At 37.2% G+C, this 22916-nt stretch overlaps 1 protein-coding gene and 1 pseudogene across 1 annotated transcript in view; one reads left to right on the top strand and one right to left on the bottom strand.

The window, feature by feature from the left end:
* The window catches only part of Cep128 (centrosomal protein 128), a 344929-nt gene that overhangs the window by 212426 nt on the left and 109587 nt on the right, over positions 1–22916 (top strand). The gene's annotated exons all lie outside the window — the stretch shown is intronic.
* Positions 1398–6400, bottom strand: LOC114629252 (annotated as a pseudogene).

Below are 22916 nucleotides of genomic sequence, written 5' to 3'. Positions count from 1 at the left end.
TTTGTTTTTGTGAGAACATAGGAAACACTTCATTTGAATAAGTAAAAACAAGACTAAAGTAAAATGTAAGCAAGTTTCTAGTAAATTATAAATAGTATCAAGTGGGTTTTCACTGTGTTTTAGGGCGTCTAAGAATCTGATAATTGTTAGCGTCAGTGGAGCCAGTGAGAAACCTTGCCAATGTAATCAGGGGCAAAGTTCTGATTGGATAGTTTGTGGCTTGGGTAATTTCTCCTTCTGTTAATTACACGTTCTGAGTATAAATCCACTGCTAACTACGTAGCTGAGAAAGATGTTCCTGCATTCTGTAGTGTGTCTCTTCTCTATGCCTCCTTTGCTCCACAGATACTTTTTAATTTTATGCAAACCAGTTTTTCCATTTTTGCTATCATTGCCAGGAGAATTGAAATTATTTTCAGATAGTTCCAGCCTATATTAAGATATAGATCTTGAACTATTTTTTTTTGCTCTCCTGTTGGAGGCTTTGATGTTGTTGTTTTGTTTGTTCTTTTGGAAGAGATTCACAATTAGTAATGACAAAGAAACCTCACCATTGTAAGTGAGCTCACTCATCTGTATGTCAGTCTCATGAGTATTTGTTATAGCAAACTAGTTCATCTCTTCTTGTTTTGAAGGATAGATATGAATCTTTAAAAATGTACTCATGATTTCTTCTCATTCCTTCTTCTGAACATCATTCTCTTTTACATTTCATTCTCTTGCAGAATTGGAGAAATTGACAATTACAAATAAAATTTATATGCCTTAATCGGGTCAGAATGAAATATAAAGACACTGTCTGTGAACAAAATAATTCTGTGATCTGTGAAATAATCTTTACATTTAAGCATAACCCTAGTTCTATAATGATAAAGCAAAGACAACAATGAATAGACTCAGCAGGGCTCTACAGCCGGGTCAACACCAGGTAACAGGCATTGTAAGCACGTTGGCATATAAGATAACCAGCACACGATGACTTGGTTTTCTACTTCTCCTCAAACAATATTCCTGTATAAAGTATAAACATTAAAAAATAGTTGACGGCTTTTAAATGTTGACTCTAAACTTTTCTTACTCAACAATATTAAAGGCAAGAATTAGAAAAATGTAATAGCTGTAGTAATGTTCAGAAGAATTGTACAGCTAATCATTTACTTTAATAAACACCTCATTATCTAAAATGTATACACCCTCATATTCCCAAACCACCTCGGTACTTTTCTTGAATTAATTCAGGGCATATGCATTTCTGATGGAAAGAAAACAGAGATTCCTTTCCAGATAGACAACAGCTGTGGCTGGCAAAAGCAATTCAGCTAGGAATCTCCTAGGACTTGGAAGCGTGGCACTCTGGTGACATCAGTCCACCATCAAATGCATGGGGTCACTGACTCTTAGGCTTCTGGTATTTTTTTCCTCCAGCTAAGAAATATGTCTCTCAAAGTCAGTGACTTGTAAACACTCTTTATAGAAGAATCAAACAGGCAGAATCTCTTCAGAGTTTCCAGTTGTTCTTTCCTGCCTGGGCCCGCTGAAGTGTGAATGCACCTGAGGCAGCTCAACACACTTTTCATCTTTATATCACTTCCTAGGAGCATTGAGATAAACCAGGGAGGCTTCAGAAGTAATGTTAATAGTTCTGCAGTCTGGGTAGGCTACCTCAGAATCCTGAGGGTAGTTCTTAGAAAGGTAGAGTTTCTTTGTTGTCCTAATGCTGGTATCAAACACAACCTACCTGAGAGCTTGTGTCTTTAGATAGTTGGTGAACAACTTAGCTACCTCATGACCACAGTCTCTACCTTTGATGTCAACACCAAATGGCCCGAAGTTGTGGATCTTATTTGAAGAAGGCAGCTTGATATGCAAAGCCATCTTGTCCATGACTGGAGTGGTGAGGGTCAGATAGATGTTCTCCAAAGTGATGGGGACCAGTACAAGGTGGGGTCCTCAGGGACAAGATCATATACATCCACCTTCTCTAATCACCTCCAAAATCCGTCATGCACTCTGTTGCCATGTGGCGCCATGTCGGCATCCTTGGTCTTGCACACCAACATCCCTTTGCAGGACTTGATAGGGAGGTCCACACCTTTGGCATTATGCCCATCTGCTGAAGCCACCATCACCATTAGGTCATAGTCAGCAGCAACTGACACTCAGCAGCATTGACACCAATCCCAGAAAAGTGACTTCAAGCCGGGTGGACCACGGCTGCATGGAGAGGTTGAGGCAGGCCAGAGCGGAGAAGCTAGAGGCACCTATGTTAAACCACCCTGTGCATCGCATCCGTTAGCAGTTTTGAAATTTCAGATTTTATTTTAATGTATTTGCTGTGTTCTGAACTGTTATATATGTGAATTATTCAAGGTGAGTGATAATGATCTAGTTTCATTCTTCTATAATGAACCATTCACTGGACATACTCTCTTTCTTCAGTGTAGGTTTTGGGCAAATTTATTCGAAATGAAGTGCCTGTAGATGTGTGTTCATTTCTGGATAGGCTTCTGTAGTCTACATGCTTATGTTTTTGTGTCTGATTATTTTCTCTTATTATGACTCCATTCTAGAGGTTCTTTTCAGTTGTACTTTCATCTTCATTTGATACTGGAAATTTTTCTGATTTATTCAGTGACTGTCATTCAGTGACACTGGTGGTATCCTTTTGCAGTCTCTATTTGTATAATTTCTATACTTTTTCCTGCTATTCATCTCTAGTCTTATACTGTGTTCAGATAAAATATAAAAAACTATTTCCAATTTCTTATAAGTATAGCTTTTTGGGTCGTTTTGGCTTCCAATTGCTTGGAATATTGACTTTCATCTATTCCTAGTGAGTTGTAGACAGTAGGAAGCTGGCTCTCGTTTATTTCTCCATCCATCCATTCTAAATCCTTTAAATTAGAGAGTTAAGGTCACTTATGCTTAGGGTTATTATTGAGAGAGATTTACTGATTCCTGGTACTTTGTCAGCTGATTTCTTGGTTTGTTCTTTTTCGTCTTTTTGTGTGAGTTTGATGGTCTACTGAGTTGTGCATAATTGCTTTCTAGTTCTCCTTTACTCTTCTCTTCACCTTATAAAGTTACTCATTCTTGTACTCTTGGGATTAAGCCTGTCATTTTTCTTTGTATCTGTTTAAGATTTCTTCAGTCATATTCTCTGATGTTAGCTTGGTGATCATAAATGTATATGATTCGCCATCACCTCTTTCTAATTTTTCTTTTTAATTAAACCAAAACGTGGGAATGTGTGTGTCCCCTTGTCTTGAACTGACTTTTCCTCTATTTTAGTTCCTAATTATAACCTTGTTGTATAGAATACTTTTTTGTTGATACTTAGTATTTTGAAAGTCTTCTGATGCACTGTCTATCTATATAGCCCTGGCTGTCCTTGAACTCGCTATGTAGACTAGGGTAGCTTTGAACTCACAAAGATCTACCTACCTCTACCTCATTAGTGATAAGTGCTGGTATTCAAAGCCTATGCCTTCACACTCAGGCCTCTTATAGCTTTTGTGGCTTTGGGGGTTTTCACTAGAGTCATTTGATATATTTGGGGCTTTTCTACTGTAGTTTCAGATTCTAGATTTTACACCTTTTATTTTTAGTTCAGATTTGTGCTGTACCTATAGATTATTTAGGTTGCTGTCTTTGTCAAGTCCCAGAATTATTGAAAGTTATGCTAATGCTTATTTATCTTACTTTTCTTTGTTGGTGTTTGAAGGTAGCATTTCCAAAGTCTTGACCTAATTTTCTTTCTTAGTGACAATGCGACTATGGTTTGTTTGTTTGATTCATTGATTTTATTTTTAACATTCTCCCCCCCTTTTTTAAAATCTAAGCTTTCTTGCTGAATGTGTCCTCAAGTTGCTGATTTTTTCCTGTATTCTGCTGTTTTTTTTTAATCTATGTCTCCAATTTCCTTATTTCATTCACTTGCTTGTTTATTTCTTTAATCAGTGGTTTGTCTTACAACTTTATTATTGAACTCTTTTTTTCTGGCATTTCAGCTACTTTAATTCCTTTAGATTTGAATATTGAAGAATTAAACTATATTTAAGAGGCATAATGCCACTTTGTTTTTTTTCACATTTCTGCTGTTTGGATGTCTCTTTCAGTTCTCTTTGGAGGTCTTAATAAGGAACTCACTTTTGTGGGCTTAGCCCTTAGTATATTGACACTTAATCAGACTTTTTTCCATATGGCTGCTGTTCTCTGTCCTTTGACTTTGGGAAGTCACAGCTGGAACCTTCTGCTGTGCTCTCTGTTTCTGTTTGTGCTGTCCTTTTATTTCTTCACACTTTTCTGTTGTCCTTTTACCATCCCGGTGCGTTCTTATGCCCTTCCAACCCTGCTGTCATTGGAACAGCATCTGTTCTTTGTCATTGTCACTCTTCTGATCTGCCATGCTGTGAAGAATCCACCATCTTACTTTAGAACCTTGGTTCTCAACCTTGCTCAGGCTGTGATCCTTCTAAACAGTTCCTCATATTGTGATGCTCCCCTGACCATAAAATTTTTTTTGGTACTTAATAAGTGTAATTTTGCTGCTATAATGAATTGTAATTATAATCTCTGATACATAACCCACATGGGTTCATGATTCACAGATTGGGAACCACTGCTCCAGAAGCTCAGAATTGCTTTCTGAAGGAGTCATATATATGTCTGATTGGAATGGAAGTAGTAGTATTCAGCAATAATTCATCAAGACACGAGGAAAGAACTGATTGAGGCCATGTTAATATTCAGTCCTTATTCTCTGTATTAAACTCTAGGAGAATCTTAGAATTATTGAGGTTGAGTATTGTGGAATATATCTAATACTCTAGAAGGCCTAAGAAATGGGCTTTGGAATTATGGGTAACACTTTTTCTGTACAACTTTACTCTCTTAATTCAAATGTTGTTAACTTGCCTAGAATAAGGAATACAACTAGCTTCTCAACAAGAGGTTTCTCAATCTCTGTACCATTGATATTCTGGGATGTAAACTTCTTGTGGGGGGTCAGGCTATGCTGTGCATTATAGGCTGTTTATGAACGTCCCTTACATCTACTCCTTAGATGCCAGTAGCACACCTCCTCTGTCCTGACATGCCAGTCAGAAATGTTTCCAGATATTGCCCTGTATCCTGTTGTGCAACCCTGCAATAGTAAAGTGCAAAAAGAGAGTTTTGATAGCTATTCCTTTATTTAAGGATCAGTAGAGGAGTGAAAATCAATATACGGCTTACTTTGAAAATGCTGCAGTTCAAGAAAAAGAAAATAGTACTTAAAGACTCAGAGGAAAATCACAGCTTTGAAAACACTGTTCTTTAAGTTTCAAGAAGAAAGTTTCAGAGTATTTTATGTTCTATACCCAACAGAATGCCAAACCTCAAGAGAGAGGCTTGTGGAATAGGAGTGTAAGTTCCTGTAAAAAAAGAAAATAATAATCTGGAGAGCTGGGAGATGTCTCAGCAGAGAGAGAGGTGACTGTGTGTAGGCCTGATGAGCTGAGCTTATCCCCAGCACCTTAAGGGTGACAAGAGAGAATTCACTCCTGGGTTCTGACCTCTGACCTCTGTATACATGGGATGACACATGTGCACTCACACATATGCATGCACACACATACACACATATTAAATCAATCAGTACAGATACAGAAAAGGAAATAGGAATGGAGAGTGAAAGGTATGTGAGGAGATAATTAGGTGAGAAGAGATTTTGGCAGCTAATGTTATATTAAACTGTAGTGACGTAAGCATTCAGACACTCCATTCACGTCTCCTGTGTATTCACGTCTATCAATTCATAAATGAAAGGACTGTTTGGCTCAGCATCCCATGTCTAAGAAATTGCTGCTAGAAAGATACATGGTTCTTGGTCTTAGTCTTTTGATACCAAGTGGAATATTCATAATTGACAAAAGGAATGAGAGCACTGAGTTAGTCACAGGACATCTGCCTTTGTGTCCTTTGTTTTATTCATTCATTAGAGTATTTAATGCACGGTTGCACATCCATTTGCCATGATGACAAGGAATATTTAATGACCTGAATAGATACTCACATTTAGGAAAAGCAAGTTATGTTGTGTATCTAGCGTGAGCCAAGTACCAGGACTGCTTGTTTGCAGTGTTTCCTGTGGACATGCTTCTTCTCCTGTCAGGCTGGCTTCCATGTCAATTACTACCTGTGTTGTTTAGGTACTTACTGCTGAGTATCCATGCCTCCTGGATGTGATTGTAAGTTCCTTGTAGAGGCTAGGGTTTACTTCATATTTACTGAAGCCTTTGAGCTGGGCCAGGCATCTCTTATGATGGCCACTGGACTCTGTTACTGATCCAGCAACACTGCTATCTCCCCTGAGGCCAGGCCCCACCAGTGGTACCAGAGCTGACACACTAGAAGCCATGGCGCCACATGGCATTCCTTTGAGGTTATGCAACTAAGGAAGGTTCTAAAGCAGTGATTTTTACTTCATGGCTCAGAAGCATCCCTCACAATTTCAAAGCATTTAATGATTTTGATGAATGAAACATTTCTTTCAAGTTTTATTTCAGATCTCTGTCTTTTCCTTATTTCTTAAGTCACTGAATTCCCTGTGGTTTCTGGGCTAGCAAGACATCCTAGTCACAAACCCTACGTTAGAAATTACTCATTTTCAGTAATAGTAAACTTTATCACTAAACAAAGCTCGACTTCCTTTATTAGTCTTTTCAGGGGTCTCTTTTGTTTTAATCATATTTTCTCATCAGTCCATGGCTACCTGCTGTTTAAATATCTCTGTGCTGATAGAAGTCTCAGTGGTTTTCAGATCAAGTTTAAAATGGAGCCAGCTCCTTATCTTTGTGTTTCCCCATCCTAACCATGCTGCCAATTGGAATTAAATTGTATTGCAAAGTTTTTGTAACGTGACTATTTTAATCATTTGCAATGCACGTCTTTTACTCCTAGGGTGAACCCTGTTGATTAGGGAGGAAAGGCTCTGTTTTGACCTCTTAGTATATTCACATCAGGTCTGAGAATGTACTCTATTAACTGTTATAAATACTTTGAAAATACATTTTAAATTTTAAAGAATTTTAACTCAACAAGCATGTGTTTTTTCATAATGAGCATTTTATTCTATAGTAAATTTCTAGAGAAAAGGAATAATGGCAGTCACTGTGTCCTAGCTTGTTTTCCTTCATGGTGGTAATCAAAATGACAACTGCCTTGGGGAGAGAAGGTATTTTGTGTTGTTTTATTTCTTTTTCTTTTTTCATTTATACTCTATCATTGGAAGAAGGCAGGTCTGGGGTTCAAGGCCTGGACCTGGGGGTAGGAAGTGAAGTCTTTACTATGTGCTGGCTTGTTCTCCATGGGTTGCTTAACATCTTTTCTTATATAGCACTGTGCATGCTAAAATATACACACCTACATTAATCAAGAAAATGTCCTACAGACTTGTTTACTAGCTGGTCTAATGGAGGCATTGTCCCAGTTGTGGTTCCCTTTTCCCCGAGGAGCCTAGCTTGTGTCAGGTTGACAACCTCGAACCAGCATACTCTGTATTCTTACCTGGGCTCACAATCAAATGAGAGACATGATGTCGAGGCAGCGCTGGTATGTGAGTTAAGCATGAGGTAGGGGGAAATGGTAGTCAATAAAATTGGAAAGTCAGGTAGGTGCTTAGTTGACAAGGTGCTTATACTCCATGCTATAACTGTAAAATGTTAAATATGAACATGGGTGACTACTGTACTTTTTTTTTAATGACTAGAGTAATAATTTAAAGCTTCATTTAGAATGGTGGCTAAAAGTCTATAATTGTAGTAGAGAATGGTGTCTGTGTAATTTAACACAGAAGTAGAGTTGTGAGAGGATAGGTATATGGTGTAACTGGGTTTGCATATGGTTGGTGGGTAGAGCCTATCACCTTCTAGTTGTGGACTAGAGGAACTCAGAGGAACTCAGAAGTTCTTCTATGTGAGTTGTAATGAGGGAGAGAAATAAATTGAGAATGCTGTGTGCATGGATAGCCCTTGTGTAATGTCCCAAGTTCTTGGAGTAAATTCTCAAGACTCTATTAGTGCCCTAGGCTGTGATGGTGCTTTGTATTTCTCTGGTTCCAAAGCTCATGCATTTTGGCTTTTTGGGTAGAATTGGAGTACAAAACAACTTCAGTTTTATATGATGGATTTCAGATCCCTTTGCTTTTCTGCTCTATCACGTCTTCTAGAAAACTATCAACATTTTGAATAAGGTCAGAAAATGTCTATATTATACAGGGGTAGCCAAATTGGGACATGTTTACAGATAGATTCTTATTCAAACCAAATTCAACGTCATCTAGAAGTTAAGTCTTTAGTGAAAGGAAAGTTCTCTGGGGAACCCTATTATCTTTAACAGGTGTTTAAAAGCTTAACCAGGGAAGGTTTCAGAGAAATGAGGGATCAGAGAGATAAAAAAAGATAACTTTGTTGAGGAAGAAAGTTTGACTTGATCTGTAGCTGGGTGGACTTAAGTAAGTCATTTGAAATGTCGGTTTGACTCAGCAGTTTTAAGACTTTACAGTAATGGAAGAAATTAATGGATGAGTGCAAATAATCACCAACATACTGTTCTCTGTGCTCAATGTAGTGGTCTTCTTCTGGTTGTAATATTTACTAAGTGGAGCTCCCACCTTGTTATAGTCATGAGAATTTTTTAATAAAAGTTTATTCTTTTTTTTTTTTTTAGTATGCAAATGCAAAGAATGTTTTATTCTGCACAAGTCCAGCATGCTGAGGTCTCCCATTACCAGAATAGACACCCAAGTGAGCTTGCAGGCCTGATTTAAAGCACATTAGGGAATTCCAGAGTAGGTGACCTCTAGGTTAATCTGTTAGATCAGTCTCTATGGACATTCCATTACCAGAGTTTAGGAGCTGGAAACTTGCTGGGGAGGTCTGGAAACTGCTACTGACCCATTGTTCTTGCCTTAGGCCAGGTGGCAGGGCAGCTTCTGAGGCCTGGACTTGCCTGGAATTGCCCAGTTCTTGGAAACAGAGATTTAGTCCTAGTCTCCTTAACTGCAGATTTGAAGCTTGTCATGGAATCAGCCTAGCCTTCTCAATGGGTTTTAAACGTTTTAATCTCTCTTTTAGCCCACCACCCATGGGAACGAAAGGATGCAGGGGAAGTGGCCCTGTTTAGAAAGGTTCTATGGAGCAGCTCCCATCTGTGGTGTCTGGAGATCAGCAGTTCAGTTCACAGGTCAGCAGCAGTAGCTCAATCCACTAGCAAATACTTCAAGGATACACCAGCAAAAAAAAAAAAAAAAAAAAAAAAAAAAAAAAAAAAGTTTATTCTTAATCTCTGGTTTGGCTCTTCTTATTTCTAAATCATGCTTTTTATCTGATAGAAAAGAAAGGTGAAGCTGCATCCTACGCCTAATTAGACATGCTCACACTGGACTCCGGCCCCTTCCTCTGAGCAGCAACAGATGCTATTTATTAGATTAATAGATATCTATCACATTGCTCTCTATCAAAAATATGTGCTCAAATTAAATAATAGTGGTAAAGCAAAGACTCCATCATTGAACTACTTTCCAGAATTAATAACAGTGACCTTTTCATATTCTGAAAGATGATGCTTTTAATGACCACCATCATTTAGATGGCAGTTTAGAAGAAAGTATCCTTCTTCTGCTCGCTATAAGTTTCTTTCATTTTACTGCATGGGAAAGTCATTTTACAAGAAAGAACTTAGTTGTGTATCATTTGCTGTTATTTTTGGACAGACTATGCTAAATTCCATTGTTTGTTCTTTAGTTCTGACAGCATTTAGTAGCAATAGTCAACTCTTCTTACCTATAAACTACAAACCAAGCTGTTGCTCCAGTATTTAGTATTTAGTTCTTCTCGAAGGAATGGGAATGTTTGCTCTCCCTGTCTGGCTCTTTGTCTCTGTTTCTCTCAATCTCTCCCCTCCTTCTCCCCCTCCCCCCCATGAGATGAAGGTTGGTCATTGTGAAGAGAGGATGATCAACTGCTTCTAAAGTGTGATCCCAGTGGTGTGTTTATGTTAGGCAGATTGTATCATAATAAAAAACTGTGGGTGGCCCATGGATATCGTTTTATGGAATCTAATGAGTTTCAATAAGAAGTACATTTTTTGATGGACATAGAATGGTTTATTGTCTCTTATAATACAACGAGTTTACTCCAGACACACATTGCTGAGGAGAATTCCAGTGGTTTTGGACTTGCATTTTCTTTTCTCTTGCAATCTTTACTAGGATTGTATATAATACATGCTTTGCCTGGGGAACCTATTGGAGTTTATGGGTACAGCCATTTTCATCTGGTAATGTATCCCATGTGTTAGCCATTACATAGAGTTGTTTAATCTGAACTCATCTGAGTTCATTATTGTTCATTCTGAACCATGCTTTATGTCTGTCAGAATAAGGATTGTTTTAATTATTTTTATACAATAACTTCATAATCAAGTATTTCAGTTGTGTGAGTATAAATGAGTTCAGCTATTATTTACAATTATTTTTAATATAGATTTAGTTCTCTGAGTCATCTTATACCTTAGTACTCTTTACTGTTGATATGTTACTGTTTAATTTTATGCCTAGACAGTAACTATACATTGACTAGAAAGTTAGGGCACTGAATTCCATACTATTTTTCTTAACTTTCATGTAAGTTTGCAATAAACTGAAAAGAAGAGAAAAAATGTCTATATCTTTTTAATATCCAAGTGGCTTTACATTAAATTGCTTACTTTAAAAACATAGTGAAGGTTCTCTACTGAAATTGAAACTCTGTGTCTTGGTTGAATTTAGCACTAGCATTTCAAATGTTTGTATCTACTGCTTTCACTAACCTGGTCCACTAAGGGTGGACCTTCAGTCTCATAAGGGTAATAAAAAGATGACTATTATGCATTTCCTTCAATTTAGTAAATGATTCAATTGATATTCATTGTATTTCTATCATTATGAAACTGTAGCTTTTGTGATTCATCATTTAATTGTAAAAGGGGAAGAAAAAAAGCATATATATCAAATGGTGTAAATATTGTTACACAGTATGAAGAAAGATAAGCAAAGGGATAGGAAAGAGGCAGTGTTTTAAGATTAGGCATTGCTGAAGAGATGAGCAACATCTCAGAGAGCAGCACCACACCCGGGCTATCTGGGAGAGCATTCCCTTTGTGTTTTATCTTTTGTTTAATAGATAACAGCAAAAATTGAAACTGACTGGTTTCTGTGGCAAAATCAGAAAAAAAATATATCAGTAGGTTTACAAGTCCAGGACTATAAAATTTTAGAGAGCTTATTATCTTGACATACAAAAAGAAGGTGTTTATGTGGCTTGAAGCACTTCAGAGATCATGGTGCCTCAAGGAAATGTAAGGTTTGGGTTTTGCTGAAACATGATGCAAAGAAGAAAACTCTAGGTCAGGTGTAGAGACTTCTACTGCAAACCAGCCGAGCATGTGCCCCCTTTCCTTTGCCTTCTGCTGGCTGCTGGCTGTCATCCTTGGCTTGTATCTACAGCCCTCAACTTCCCACTTCTGTTAATACTCTGTCTTCTCTTTTTCATGGGTCATAGCATTTATGATGCATTTATATTATATCTTTGGTATTATATCTTCATTTGAAATTTCTCTGTCACTGCGGCAGAGGGGTGACCATGTAAAATAGCAATTCCATGGGTCAAGAAATAGGACTTAGAGTATTCTGGGAGATTTTGTGTAGCCCACCACATAGAAGGTAAAAATATTAATACAGAGATTGAATTTTTATTCACACAATAGTTTATATCAGGATTATACTGTCATATGTTTAGAAAATATTTCTTAATTATCTTCATGCATGAAACAATATGCAGGAAATGTTTGCCATGGGTACCTTAGGAAGCAAAGGATTAAGAATCGTGTTTAGCTCCAGGGAACTTAGAAATGAGATAAAAGGTGAGACAATGAGGTGTTTGAATCCTTTTGATGAGGCATCATCTGAAGGCCTGGCCCTGCCCTCATATCTTCTTCTCAGGCCCCTCTCCTTTTGTCATCTCCCTTTTGACCCTTCTGATACCCTGGGGTGCATTTGGGTAATGCAGAGTAATCCCTTTGCTGAGATCTCCTGGTTCACAGACTTAATTCCATGTTAGATCTTAATTCTCCCTTTCATGTAATATATCTCACAGTCTAGGGCTTAGAATATGAATATACTTGAGAGAGTTCATTCTGCCTACCGCGATTAAAAAAGGCCATGGTAAGCAGTGTAATGTCCTTTAGAGTTGCAGGGTTTACACATGCTAGGAATATAGAATCCAGTCCTTGGTATAAATCTCGAATGATCTCAGGGTAGTGACAGTGAAATGGTAAGCAGCCACCGGACTTGAAAAAGAACAAAAGTGATTTCCTGTGACAGGATTTTTAACATGTGAAATGAAGAGACTTTTGTTGCTGCTTCTCACCAATGGGGAAAATATCACCCCGAAGAGCAGCAAGTTTTTGAGAAGAGAATAAATGTGTTTATGCAAAGCATCATGACAGTAGTTCTAGAAAGAATAACAGCATGAACATGAGAGACATTTTGGAATAAGAATTGACATGAGTGGACCACTCAAGATCAGTAGAGTACTGTCTTTAGGTGGTACCTACATAGACTGTGTAAGGCAACCTGTGTCCCTCAGGAGTGGAATGTGCTCGTACCATAAGAAGTGATACGTATTTGTGTGCATGCATGTCAGTATATGTGTGTATGCATCTGGCTCCCTATTTGTCTATATTTGCATATAGAAAGAAGCCAGAGGTTGACATCTAATGTCATGTTTAATTACCATCTACTTTATTTTTTTAGGAAGTATCTCTCTCTGAAGCTGTAGCTCATCATTTCAACCAGTTTCACTGAGCAGCAAGCCGCAGGTTGCCCCTGTAAATGCCTTCATAGCAGTGGGATTATAGGCATGTTATGTCATTCCTGCCTTCTACATAGGCTCCGGGAATCTGACCTAGGAAGTCATGATTAATGGTATTCTTCCTCCTGAAGCATCTCCCTATCCCAGGAAGTAGGATTTTAGTTAGCTGAGCATTAACATTAAGTTTTACTATTTCAAGTAAGTATCTATCAGTCACCCACTTTTGTGTTTAAATATAGTTCCCAATCTATATAGTCACATCTAGAAAGGTCACGCACAGCCACATGCTGTTTCAGAAAGTCAGAGGACAAAGAATCAGTAAGTAATAGGAGCAGTGTCAGGCCTCAGGTCTTTATTCACTAATGGATCTGCTTTACCTAAGATGCTGCCTGACTCTCAGGAAAGGCTCATTTAAGTATTTAATTTAGTTAATTTAAGGCATTTTGATTGCATAGCATCATGTTCTCTCAATATAACAATTAAAAATGGTTGTTACAATTTTAAACTAAATATTTCTCAAAGATTGGATCGTAATATAGAATAATACAGTAAAAGAACCATGTTCAGATCCTCATGGATGACCCTGGAGAGCCTTCTCTGGTATTGTCATTTTATTATCCCTGGGAGTGGTGGGGTCTGGGGAAAGGGTAATGCAGAAGTGTGGGGTGATGCAAACCATTTTGTAATGTCTGTGCATTGGAATTCAGTGTGTCGAGTCTATTCTAGGTCAAAGTCAAAGGGAAATTCAATTAACAAGTGCCTTGTCTGTAATTGAGTATTAGCTCTAAGGAGAACACTGTAATGAATTTTCATTGACAGGTTAGAGTCGTGATCAGAGATGAATGAGATGAAGCTAGGCACATTTTTTAAAGACTGATGAAGAGCAGGCTATAGGTGGCTAGAAAGAGCAAGCCAAGTAAAAGGCTTCTTCATAGGCAACTGGCTTCCATAAAGAAAGGACATGCTTACTGGTGAGGTTGGAAGCCTGGTGATCCTGAAGCTAGGTCCTGACAATAGCCTTCCATAGATGTGATATGTTCATACTGACAAACTAAGCAGTGGGGATTCAACCACTTGTGGTTGCAATCCAAGAAAGAAAATGTTAAGAATGATCAAATCAAATTATCATGATGTCTATGTTAGGGGATGTACTATAGTAGGAGGAAGATATAAGTAAAGATATTGCTAAAAGGTTTTTGTTGTAGTCGAGATATCAGGGAGTGGGCTAACATGGTAGCTGAGGAAATGGGAAAGTATTTCAGCAACTTTATAGGAGAATGTAAAATGATAGGGTTGTGGAGGAGGAAAAGAGCAGAAGAGAAGGAGGGAAGGGGAGACAGTTCAGATTCTGAGGTTGCCTTTTCTGAACTAGAATTTGGGAAGAAGTGCTTGTTAGACTTGTGTTAGAATAATGTTCTTAGTTGATTTATCACTTATATAGTCTGGAAAAAATACTAGGCTAAAACTTACAAATCATGGAATACAGAATACTGAAAATGTACAGTAAAAATTATTGCTCTACTTGTTTGTTTCCTATTTGTATCTATGTGAAATATCTGTATTGCCATCACAGCCATTTCAACAGATTTTAAAATATGAATATATGTATATGTTTTTATGTATGTATATGTGTTTATATATATACATATATACATATACATTTATCTATAAGAGTATATTTAATTCAAGGTCAAATTTTCATAACAGACTTCTACAAGAATCTATATTTCTCAATGATTCATCTTCCTTTGTCAAGCATCCTAAAGTGTTAATCAAAAACACCAATATCATGACTAACTTAGTCTTAAAGTCTTGCAATTGTTCCCATTTGCTGTACAACACAATCCAAACTCAGTAACAGTACATAGGACCCTCTGTGACTAACATCTAGTCTCATTTATTTTGCTCCTCTTACAGATTACAACTGTGTAGAATTATTGATGTTTCATATATTAGAGAGGCTCTTTGTGTCGTTCAAGGACTTCCATGTTAGACATGATGCTCTTTGACCTCAGAGGCCTCTGTAGACAGCTCTGTATCTTGCTACATCTGCAATTGTCCAGAGTTTGATTACTGTGGTTTAGGAATTCACCAAGATTGGATCCATTTCATGGAAACATTTATTGAAGCTTGGGGCATTTAGTGTATTTATTAAGGACCAAACTTGCAGCAAACATTGAGCTGGGCAAGAAATACACATTAGGATTGCGTAGATCTTCATAAGAATTAATAGTCCAACTGTAGACAGAGTACATAGTTGGAGCGCTGGGCTTAGGGATATAACTCAGTTGGTAGAGTGCCTGCCTAGCATGCTCAAGGCCCTGGTCTTTGTTCCTAGAACCACATAAACTGGAAGTTGGTGGTACATGTCTGTGCTTCCTGAACTCAAAACTCACAAGCTTAATGGACATCCTTGGCTATTTAGCAAGTTCAAGGTTAGCTAGGGCTTCAGGATATGCTGTCTTGAAAAACCAAAAGCCGCAAACTGTAGTTGGAACCCCGTTTTGTCATCTTAAGTGTGGATGTCAGGGTGCAAGGCATACAGGAACTGTAAGCCTGAGGGCTGAAGAGCATAGTAGTGTATGCAGGATGAAACATGGCAGGCAGGAGGGGGCATTCAAAATGAATTAAAAAGATAAAGTAGGCTGAAGAGCAAGCAGAGGCTAGCAGTTGAATCTAGAGAGCTTGTATGGCACACCAGGAGTGTTGACTTAAGTATAGAGCCACTGGGGCATCTTTTAAGCAGGAGAATTACATGAATTTTTTTTTAAACCTCAGTGCTGATGAGTAAAATTTAACAAGTGAAACTTTTACACTGTGAAGCATGACTATTAACACAGTAAGCCTCTTATATCAAAGCGTATTATCCCTTTGGAAGAAAGCAATAAAAGAAACCAGATGTTGTGTTTCTTTTGACACTGATATTTTCTTTTTAAAAAAGTATATAACAACATAGTGAGGACTAAAGCAACAGAACTTTGCCTCATTCTTAGAGCATCTTTATAAGCAAATACAGTGGGGAATAACTCAGTGGCATTTATAAAGTTGAATATATACTCACTGTGTGATTAGCAGTTTCATTTGAAAATGTGCAGATAAGAAGAAAGCTCTTACACATTTGAACCAGGAGCTACACTGATGTACATACTCACCATGTGTATATCCAATGTCTGTCTGCCTTCCTATCTGTCTCTCTCTGTCTCTCTCTCTCTCATCTATCCCTCCCTCCCTCTCTCCCTTCCTCCCTCCTATTCTCCATCTATAGGTGAGAACGATGGTATTTTCATAGAACAATACACTTAGAAACTGTTAAAAAATAAAAATCTTAAAGTGAATATTATATATAGGCATTTATTTTACAAACAATATAGTCTCAGTAATAGAATGTATTCTGACTAACAAGTCAAAGAATATATGTGTTAGGTTCCATTTATAAAATATTAAAATACATGGAATGAAACAGTACATTATGTAGGGCTGTATGTAAAATTGTATATGCTGAATGGTGGCTGTATTGCTTTTTCTCATTTTTCTGACTCAGTGTTACTGCAACATGCTTGCTGATGCTTTTCACATAGATAATTTATACATTATGGAAAATGCTAATTTTTCTTTATTTAAAGTTATTTTTAGATAGGTTCATATTACACAGTTCTGCCTGGCCTAATACTCAGTTTGAAGCTCAGGCTAACCTTGAACTCATGGAAGTCTCCCTGCCTCAGCCATCACAGTGCTGGGATTTCAGGCATGTACCAACACACCAAGCTCACAAAGTCAGCTTTTAATCAGAGGATGATTCTGTAAGATTATATATAGTAGGGTCAAATATCACATTTGCTAAGAATATGAACTTTGTAGGCAGACAAAGACAGCTTCAAATCTCTCTCTCAGATACTCTGCACTTCCAAAGACTTGGGATTTACAAAACTCCTTCATTAATGCATGTTCATTTCTAGTTGTAAGAAATTAGCTTTTGTGAAGTCTCTTTCTGTGGCATGCTCCTAGACCACAGATTTCTGCTTTATTCATCTTTACACACCTGACATGGAGGGAATTCTGCTCCAGGACTGTTGTTAGCAAAGGTCACTTCTGAACTTGCGCAACATAGAAACTACCCTTGTCTCATGCCTAAGGTCCCACATCAGTGAAAATTGAAGTCAGACAGAAGTGACTCCCTAGGACCCTGTTTTGTCTACCAGCTGTCCCTTGGCTTCCTTATCTGCTTGCCTTGCAGGATCCACTATGACAATTCTTTGAAGTTAAATTTCATAAGCAAATGAGGCTAGAATACTATGTACTTAAGGAACAAGACACAGCATACATTGTCCCAGACTTTATCAGTTGTAGTTACAACTTAAATCAGAGCTGAGGCTTCTAGAGCTTCAGTGACTGACTCTCTCAGTGCCCTCATTGCATATAGAAAGTGCTAGTGGTGACATTGTCTTCAGTGTGCAGAATGGAGATGGCTGAACATGGTTTGTTGTATGCCAGTCTCTTTGTGGCTCCCCATTTGTTCTTCCTGTGCTTTAGAATAGTTATAAGTTGAATAGTAAATATATCCTCTTTGCTCTTCTCTGAAAATTGAACATTTCTCCCTTCCACCGTGAAAGCAATTTTTGATAATTATTGAAATGTTGATTCTCTTAAGATTTTAATTACATGCACTCACACACACCCCTCTTTATGTTTTCAAAGTCAAAATGTTTCGTATTTGTGTGCATGTGAGTGTGCACAAGTGTGCATTTGTATGTTAGGGAAGCATGTGTATATTGCACTGGGTGAATCCTCCCAGGCTTCTGTCAGACTCTAAAGCACGTGATAACTAATCTACCATTGTTGGGCATTGGATTCTTTGGGCATTTAGATTCTAGATGGCTTTGATAAAAATGGCAAGATAATCTCTGCGTGTGTGTGTATATATATATATCTGCATTTCAAAATACACTCAGTTTAACTCTGCTTAAACAGATATGAATATCTTTTAAGTTTCTTTATAAACATTTTCTCATGAAAAATAGAAGACCAGTCAAAGCATCTTACGAATGATTTTTTTTACAGTGTTTATGGAATCATTTCCTCCTATTCATAATAGATTGGCTTGAGCATTAACAGTGTCTGTTCTGTGATTCTAGAGTCAGTCATTGCTTTGTCTTTTTGCCTACCATGAGAACAAATTATGCTAATGTAACAGCAGTATTTGTTTATTGGCTCATAGACCTGGGATTTTTCTCCTTATAATTTACAATGAATCCATGTATTATTCTAGCAAGTAAGATTCTAATGTGACCTGTGGCATTTATCATATGTCTCAGATTCTTCCAAATGCTGAGTTTGAGGTATTTCTTCATAGCTCATAATTTGTGGGTTACAGCAACATTCATAATTTGATTTAATGACATTAGGCATAGGACTAGCCTACTGCGTGTTCCTACCAGCTACGTGTAAACACTATAGCCTGTAGAAAAGTTAAATGCCAGATAGTATATCACACTTTCGTGGTACTTAATTTTACTAAAACATATTCATTCATAATTACTTGAAGAATTCTAAAGTGTCTCTAAAATCATAATTGAAAAATTTACAATGAATTGCTCTTTATTGTTGAGACTTAATTGTCCCTTAAAACCTAAAGCCATGTGATAAAAGTGTCCCCTTAGTTGCTAAAGTGTTTGAATGTTGAAATGATAGTTGATAATAATTAGCACTGAAACTTGATGTCCCTGATCACTGTTCATGGATCCTTGCTTCCATCACGGTGAATAAAGCAGAAGGGCTTGTTTATGAGTGCAGATAATAATTATATGGAATGGCATTTATCTGGGTTGGGGTTTAAAGGAAAAGCATTTGGGGACACCGAGCTGAAGACTGGGGTCTTGAAAATACTGCCTATATACTCTTGACACTAAGCTGTTTTCCCATCCCCTAAAAGAAAAAAATCATATTCTATATTTTATATTCTTGACATTTCTTTACAACTTAGCTTATTTGTTATGAAGTTTTTTGATTAGCCCAATGAGTAATAAACTATACAATTAGAACACGATATATTATATTTTAGACAACGATTCTCTAAAAACTGCCAAACCGTGTTGTTACTAGGATGACTAATTTGTGTGTTGTTTCTGGAAATATAATATCAAAGAAATATGTGTGTTGAAAGTTACAGAAACTCAGATTTTTAGGTAAGTTACCCTTAAAGGCTCTTACAACCAACAAGCACTAAAAGTCTTGTAGAAACCTTCATGAGCCCCTGAGGGTTTTCCTAAGAATGAGCCTTACATCATTGCTCAAGTGAAAACCCTTCCTTATATGTAAGTATTTTAACCTACAGTTTTTCATTATAACTTATTTCTAAAATTTTATTTCTTAGTCTCCTAGCGTAGACATTTTCCTTTCAAAAGAAATTTATCGATGACTATGTATTGGAATTTGAAAATGTATTATCAGATAAATCTTGTCACTCTCCTCATGGAACAAAAATATTTTACATAATGTTGCTCCTGTCACTCCACACATGGAAAGGATATGAATGTGCCAGTTTACATCTTAAAAGTTGCATATATATGTGTATATACATATATATAATATGTAATGATAAATGGTATTTTCTCTTTATCTTTTAGTATGTGTAATACTTTTTGTAGATTGCTTTTTGTAATTGACATGTGTCTAATGATTTTGCAATTAGAAGTAAAGAAAATATACCCTGAGTCTGTACAATACAAAGCTATTGATACATAGTTATGTATGGTGCTTTCTGGGATAGAGAGGGAAGTCTTCTTAAATAGCATTGACTCTTGAAGGTGACAGATGCATTGATCTAGTTTTCACATAAAGTGTCACGCTCATGACCAACACTATGTATTTGCTATTGAAAGGGCAAGTTCCCTTTCAGGGTTTAGGTGGATCTGTCAAACTACCGGATGGTTCTGTAACGTGTATGTGTAATGTTCACTAAACTTCTTATCCTTGCTGTCTAAGCTTTTCCTAGTTCATGTGCTCCAGAGAAATAAACTGCCTTGAACGTGGCTGTACTGAGATTTTTGAACAGATTTAGACATACTGACAGCCAGCACTGGGGAAAACTCTTAAGGGAACTCATGCGAAAACTCTGGTGTAGGACTTTCCTTTTATACCTGAGTGGAATTATGCTCTATTTGTATTCTGTCAAATGCTAAATATTTGGGTGAGCAGTGACTTGTTTTTGATGTTAATGAAGACTTTCAAAGTAGGTGTTGTAATCCCTTTTGGAATCCTTTCACATTTCCCATTGTATTCTTGAATTATACAATTTCTAAACTCTTCCCTTATACAAGAATCAAATGTAACTTACTACATCTAGTCTACAACAAATGATAGTAATTTAATGCAGTATTCACTCACTAATTAGCCCGTCAGATGTTATTGAACCACTTACAGTGAGTCTTACAGTGTTCTAGCAGCAGCAGTAGCAGCAACAGCAATGTGATTCTGTCAGAGGTTAAAGTTTTATGTGATATTTGCATCCTATTTTGTCACATTTGTCTAGTTCTGTAGTGTTTGATGGTTGTTTGAGAATAATACAGACCCATTTGAAGTTCATCTGCATGGGGGAATTAATCTGATAACATTTTGGAGAAAAATTATATATTTTGAGTGTGTGAGATGATAATATCTTTTAATTGTAGGGTTTTTTTTTTAAAGATAACTCTCTGATGGTATTTCAATTAGCTTCAGTCACTGCTTTTGAGTCACTGACCCTGTGAAAATCTGATGAAAGCTTCATTGTCTGTACAGAAGCATGCGCACGTTCACACATTGCCTGACTTTCAGAGCAGAGAAGCGTCGAGTAGCTGTTATTCTAAGTATAGATGTCCTTATCTTTAAATTGTTATAAAATTCAGCTCAAGCCAATGTGTTTTCAGGATATCTTGGTTTTACTTGAGTTACATTGTCCTAGTATCAGGCAAAGGTGTTTGAATAGAAAAAGTCTATACACTTAATTACTACTTTTAACTACCTTATTGATGCATTTTAATTGTTTTTATGTCTAATAATGCTCTCCAATTCAGTTGTGTATATTCCAATTATAAATTTCAAGAATAAAATGCAGGGTCCTCTGAAATCATGGCATTCTATTTCAGGATTGGCTGAGTATGGTTTCCAGAGTGATCCTGGCTTTGTATAGTACAATTATTTGAGAAGGAGAAGACAGAACCTGTAATGCCTACAGGATTTGTCATCTGGTCATTTGTAGAACACTGGCTTGTCTTTCTTCTTCACCAAATGCAGCAAATGTTTGTTGAGTGCTTCCTGTACTGATCCATGTGGCATTCTGCTTTGCTTTTGTCTCCTTCATACCCTGGCACATACATTTTTCTTACTTAAATGTGAGTATATACTAGAATGGTTTATACTCCTTGACCACAAAGTATAAAGCATTGTTTTGGATTCGTGAAAATGTTTTATACCTTGAATAAATGAGGTTAGCAGTAGATAGGAAAGCTTGGAGGTGCCCTGGAATGAAAAATAAAAACCTTTGAAGATGCCACATTTTTGTCTAAAGGTAAAAAGAAACCAACAAAAGGCAGGAGGAAACAGGCAAACCCCCTTTAATCCACATAGCTATTTTTAGCTGCCTAAATCCCTAAGCAGTTCCCCACAGAAATCCCTGTGCTCATGTTTGCCTTTTACTCCTTTGTACCTGTCCGTTTCAATTTTACAAGTTAGGCAAGTCCCCCTGACTTCTGCCCTTTCCCTGCTCCTTTGTAAGACAGGAGCAAATGGAGAGATGAACCATCGGAGCCTGCACGTACCTGCCCCGAAGGAATGAAGCCCAAGCTCTCATGATAGCCTTCCTCTTCTTGGGGATCTCAGAGTGGTTACTAACAGGAATTGTTTGGAAGTTAGTAAACAACATGCTGTACCATATGAGTCATTGCAAAAGAAAAGAGGCATGATTTTCATGTGCTGGTAAATAGAAAAAGAAATAAGTCCCCTCTCACAAACAGGGTCAGACTTGAATTCTCAGTGAAAAAATGCTGATATTAGAGATCTTCGAACTCAAGGCAAAGAATCCACTCCAGCAGGTTTCAGAGCTGACATTTGAGCCACAAGGAAGCTTGTAAAGTTCACAGACTAGAGTGCAGTTCTCCTGTCTCCCTGTCTGTAGGCATCACGTGGTTAGTAGACACTATTCCATGAGATAACTCTCCAGGGTTTCGGTGGAACTGTGGAAATTTGTTTGTCATCCCCCTTAGTTTCCCTCTCATTGTTATAGGGCTCAGATGTCCATCCAACCCACTTACTTGACTTTTGGTTGGTGTCAGCTCATGGTCAGCCCACTTAATGCATTCCAAGGAATATTGCCTGTTAGATACAAGGATACTAGGTCAGATACGAAAGAGGGGAAGGAAGGGCTCTGAAGATTGAAATGTTCTTGGTTCATTTCTCCCCACAGTCACTGAAGTTATCAGTGAATTAGCATTGCAGAAGTTCACTGTAATAGTCACTCCTTTATTCATAGTCTGCCTCTGTCCACAGCTAACTAACTGCCCTTGCAGTAAGAAAATGACATTTTAGGCTTTACCATATGCAGCTTTTAATTATAAATTTTATACAATCACAATTTTGGACAAATGAAACAGAAGTTAACTGAAATTAATTAGTACCCGAAAATCCAGTTTTAGCCTGTTGTTCATCGAACATGCCATGATTGACTTTGGAAAATAAACATGGTAAGTGATTTACTTTCTACCTTAACTAAGTATTTCTTACTATGACAGCTAGTAACTTAATTTGATCTCTTAAGAATTTACTATGTAATGTTTCAAACATTATTATATTCAGAAATGAGAAGTTCCTGTGTGTTACCCAGATTTAGAAGGTTGTGACGTTTTGATGTTAGTAGTTTATATTGATAGCCTTCCTAAAGTTTTTAGATATGACCATTATGCCCAACCTGTAACATGTAACATTCTTATGTTGCTATCTATTCATCTATCTATCTATCTATCTATCTATCTATCTATCTATCTATCTATC

This window comes from Grammomys surdaster, unplaced genomic scaffold, assembly GCF_004785775.1.
Source record: "Grammomys surdaster isolate TR1022 unplaced genomic scaffold, NIH_TR_1.0 279, whole genome shotgun sequence".
NCBI lineage: Eukaryota > Metazoa > Chordata > Mammalia > Rodentia > Muridae > Grammomys > Grammomys surdaster.
Note: the sequence above shows the minus strand (reverse complement) of the source record. Positions and strands in the feature narration are given on the sequence as shown.